General features: G+C 48.5%; 1 pseudogene across 1 annotated transcript; it reads left to right on the top strand.

Annotated features, from left to right (window-relative positions):
• The first annotated feature begins 2,506 nt into the window (after positions 1-2,506).
• LOC111549150 lies at positions 2,507-4,817 on the top strand (annotated as a pseudogene). The gene has a single exon (XR_002733622.2). The product of XR_002733622.2 is annotated as an actin, cytoplasmic 1-like (transcript).
• Positions 4,818-5,171: the final 354 nt, after the last annotated feature.

Here is a 5,171-nt window from a genome sequence, read left to right as displayed (position 1 = left end):
AGAGGTGCCCACCACCATGCCCAGCTAATTTTTTGTATTTTTTGTAGAGACGGCGTTTCACCATGTTAGCCAGGATGGTCTCGATCTCCTGACCTTGTGATCCGCCCGCCTCGCCCTCCCAAAGTGCTGGGATTACAGGCGTAAGCCACCACACCCTGCCAGGAGTTGAGTTTTGAATGATTCCGAATGGTTTTCCTGGGCAAAAGGAAGAAGCCTGTGTGAAGTAATTGGACAACTGCTTGGCTCTGCAGTCCAGGCACAAATAAGGCGGACATGGCCAGAGCCGGCACAGCAAATCCGTAAAGCCCAGCACCTGAACGATGGGCATGGTGATGTGGCTTTTACTAGAGAGGGGAATGTATGGCACTGCCTGGTGATGGAAGATGTATGGGGGTATCCAGGTTGCTAGAGGCATACAAGACAGCACGCCTTGGCCAAGCATGGTGGCTCCTGCTTGTAGTCCCAGCACTTTGGGAGGCCAAGGTGGGAGGATCATTTGAACCAGTGGTTTGAGACCAGCTTGGGCAACACAGCAGGACTTCATCTCTACAAAATAATAGAAAATTAGCCAGGCTTGGTGGCGCATGCACACCTGTAGTCCCAGCTACTCGGGAGACTAAGGAGGGAGGATCACTAGAGCCCAGGAGTTCAAGGCTGCAGTGAGCTGTGATTGTGCCACTGCACCATAGCCTAGATGACATGGTGAGACCTCCATCTCATAAAAAGAAAAGAAAAAAAGAAAAAAGACTGCAAGCCTTCACCATTCCATGCTCCTCCAACCTGACAAACATCATATTCCATATGGACTGCCAAGACTGCAGGGCTTCAGGCGCATCTCTGTGAGACACAAGAGGAATGCCTGCCTTGTCTTCCTCTTTGCTGTCTCACTGCAGGTTGATCTTTTGTACTACTTTGATTCATCTTTGCATCAGTAAAAATAAATGCAATTTCAAATCAAATCCAAATTAGTACCTCGGTTTAAATTCTTGAACCTCAGTTAAATTCTGTGCTTTGACCTAGCTCAGCTTTCTGGGTAAGAGAAACAGACTCTTGATAGGGCTGATGAAATCACTCTTGCTGCTGCCAAACGTGTAGAAAAACCAGTAGGGAGATTTATTAAGTGATTTATTTATTTATCAGAAATGTATTGAGGCCAGGCACGGTGGCTCACACCTGTAAAGCCAGCACTTTGGGAGGCTGAAGCAGGAGGATTGCGTGAGCCCCGGAGTTTGACCAGCCTGGGCAACATAGTGAGACCCTATCTCCACTAAAAATAAAAATAATTAGCCAAGCGTGGTTGTGCTTGTAGTCCCAGCTACTCAGGAGGCTGAGGTGGGAGGATCACTTGAGCCCTGGAGACTGAGATTGCAATGAGCCATGATTGCACCACTGCACTCCAGACTGGACAACAGAGTGAGACTTTGTCTCAAAAACAAACAAAATAATTATTGAAGTGGCACCTTATGTGGCAAACAAAGGGTGAGTTTATTTAATCTATAGAGGTCTTGTAAATGGATAAGAAAAAAAAAAGGGAGAAAGATAGGCAACACCTCCCAAAACAATAAGCAGTTGTAGCTGACTAACCCTCAGGAGAGTGCTAATAATTCCCACCTCCTAGTGTCCACATCCTTGTGTGATCCCCTCACTTTGCTTGTGGGCAGAACCTATGACCCACTTCTAATGAATATGGCAAAGGTGGTGCGCTGTCACTTTCAGATGGTATCATGTTATATAAGACTCTATGTTAGCAGATTGAATCAGTAGATTTCCTTGCTGGCTTGATGAAATAACCCACATGTTATGGAAGCCCACTTGGCAAGGGACTCTGGGTGGCCTCTAGAATCTGCCAGAGGCCTCCTGCCAACAATAAAAAGCCAGGGCCCTCAGCCACATAGCCACAAGGAAATGAATTCTGCCAACAATCTGCACGAGCTTGCAAGCAGATTCTTCCCTATTGGAGCCTCCAGATGACAATGTAGCCCAGTCCATACATTGATTGCAGCCCTGGAAGACCCTGGGCAGAGGACCTGGCTAAGTTATGCCTGGACTGCCGACCCACAGAAATTGTGAGACAAGGCCCGAACACAATGGCTTACGCCTGTAATCCCAGCCCTTTGGGACGCTTGAGCCCAGGAGTTTGAGACCAGCCTGGGCAACAAAGTAGAACTCCCCAACCACCCCACCTCTTTTTTTTTTTCTTTTTTTTGAGACAGGGTCTCACTCTGTCACCCAGGCTTGAGTGCAGTGGTATGGTTATAGCTCACTACAACCTCTGCCTCCCGGGTTCAAGCAATTCTTCAACCTCAGCCTCCCATGTAACTGTGTCTACAGGCTCGAGCCACAAACACCTAACTAATTTTTGTATTTTTTGTAGAAATGAGGTTTTGCCATGTTGGCTAGGCTTGTCTTAACTCCTGAGCTCAAAGCTATCTGCCTGCCTCAGCCTCCCAAAGTGCTGGGATTTGCCGTGTTGGCCAGGCTTGTCTTGAACTCCTGAGCTAAAAGAAATCCACCTGCCTCAGCCTCTGAAAGTGCTGGGATTACAGGCGTGAACCACCATAGCTGACTAGGCATTGTGGCGTGTATGTGTAGTCCCAGGGAGCTCGAGGATCACTTAAACCCAGGAGGTTGAGGCTGCAGGGAGCCATGTTTGTGCCCCTGCACTCCAGTGTGGGCAACAGAGTAAAACTCTGTCTCAAAAACAAAAAAAAAAAGGAGACTGCATCCGCTCCGCAAGCACAAAGCCTCTCCCTCACCACTCCGCTGCTTGTCCACACCCGCAGCCAGCTCACCATGGATGATGATATCGCTGAGCTTGTTGTTGACAACGGCTCTGGCATGTGCAAGGCTGGCTTCACAGGCGAGGATGTCCCCTGGGCCGTCTTCACCTCCATCGTGGAGTGCACCAGGCACCAGGGCATGACGGTGGGCATGGGTCAGAAGGACTCCTATGTGGGCAACGAGGCCCAGAGCAAGAGAGGCATCCTCACCCTGAAGTACCCCATCGAGCACGGCATCGTCACCAACTCGGATGACATGGAGAAGATCTGGCATCACACCTTCTACAACAAGCTGCGTATGGCTCCCAAGGAGCACCCTGTGCTGCTGACCGAGGCCCCTCTGAACCTCAAAGCCAACCGTGAGAAGATGACCCAGATCATGTTTGAGACTTTCAGCACCCCAGCCATGTACGTGGCCATCCAGGCTGTGCTGTCCCTGCACGCCTCTGTCAGTACCACTGGCATTGTGATGGACTCTGGCAGGGTCACCCACACTGTGCCCATGTACAAGGGGTATGCCCTCCCACACACCATCCTGCCTCTGGACCTGGCTGGCCGGGACCTGACTAACTACCTCATGAAGATCCTCACTGAGCACAGCTACAGCTTCACACTATGGCTCAGCGGGAAATCATGTGTGACATCAAGAAGAAGCTGTGCTACGTTGCCCTGGATTTCAAGCAGGAGATGGCCATGGCGGCCTCCAGTTCCTCCCTGGAGAAGAGCTACGAGCTGCCCGATGGCCAGGTCATCACCATTGGCAACAAGCGGTTCCACTGCCCCGAGGCGCTCTTCCAGTCTTCCTTCCTGGGCATAGAATCCTGTGGCATCCACGAAACTACCTTCAACTCCATCAAGAAGTGTGACGTGGACATCTGCAAAGATCTGTACACCAACACAGTGCTGTCTGGTGGCACCACCATGTACCCTGGCATCACCAACAGGATACAGAAGAAGATCATCGCCCTAGCGCCCAGCACAAACGAAGATCAAGATCATTGCTCCTCCCGAGTGCAGGTACTCCGTGTGGCTCAGCGCCTCCATCCTGGCCTCGCTGTCTACCTTCCAGCAGATGTGGCTCAGCAAGCAGGAGTATGACGAGTCCGGACCCTCCATCGTCCACCACGAATGCTTCTAGGTGGACTGTGACTTAGTCGCATTACACCCTTTCTTGACAAAACCTAACACGCAGAAAACAAAATAAGATTGGCATGGTTTTATTTTTGTTGTTGTTTTGTTTTGGGCTTTTTTCTGGGCTTGACTCAGGATTTAAAAACTGGAACGCTGAAGGTGACAGCAGTCGTTTGGTGCAAGCATCCCCCAAAGCTCTACCATGTGGCTAAGGACTTTGATTGTACATTGTTCTTTTTTTTAATAGTCATTCCAAATATCGTGAGATGCATTGTTACAGGAAGCCCCTTGCCCTCCTAAAAGCCACCCCACTTCTCTCTAAGGAGAATGGCCCAGTCCTTTCCCGAGTCCACACAGGGGAGGTGATAGCATTGCTTTCATGTAAATTACGTAATGCAAAAATTTTTTAATCTTTGCCTTAATATTTTTTATTTTGTTTTATTTTGAATGATCAGCCTTCATGCCCTGCCTTTTTTGTCCCCTAACTTGAGATATATGAAGGCTTTTGGTCTCCCTGGGAGTGGGTGGAGGCAGCCAGGGCTTACCTGTACACTGACTTGAGACCAAGTTGAATAAAACTGCACACTTCAAACCAAAAAAAAAAGGCAGAGGCTCTGCCCTCATGACCTAATCAACCTGACCACCTCCCAGAGTCCCACCTCCTAATATCATCACCTTGGTGACTAGATTTCAACATGATTTTTGGAAGAACATATATATACATTCAAACCTGGCAATCATACACACAAGGCATATGTGAAATATAATAAGTACAATTTAAAGATAAAGCCAACATTTGTGTAATCATTATCCAGGCCATGAAATAAAATATAGCCAGTCTTAGCAGACCAGTTCCCAACTGTGTGACCTTCCCATATAGCCTTTGCTTCTCTGAAGATGTCACCACTACACTGACTCCATCACTGTTATTCCCTTTCCTTTTGGCAATCCAGCCACATCGATGTGTAAAGCTGTGATTTGTTCATTTTATTGCTGTGTGATTTCCACTGTATTAATAAACCACAATTTAGTTTTCCACTTTACTATGAACAAACATTTGATTCCCCCCCCCCACTTTCTTATTTTTAGAGACAGGGTCTCACTGTGTTTGTTGCTCAGGCTGGAATGCAGTGGTGAGATCATAGCTCACTATAGCCTCGAACTCCTGGGCTCAAGCGGTCCTCCCACCTCAGCTTCCTGAGGAGCTGGGACCACAGGTGCATGCCACCAAGCCCAGCTAGATTTTCCATTTTTGTTCTA

The sequence above is a fragment of the Piliocolobus tephrosceles genome, chromosome 19 (assembly GCF_002776525.5).
Source record: "Piliocolobus tephrosceles isolate RC106 chromosome 19, ASM277652v3, whole genome shotgun sequence".
In the NCBI taxonomy this organism is placed as follows: Eukaryota; Metazoa; Chordata; class Mammalia; order Primates; family Cercopithecidae; genus Piliocolobus; species Piliocolobus tephrosceles.
This window is presented reverse-complemented; position numbering and strand designations above follow the sequence as displayed.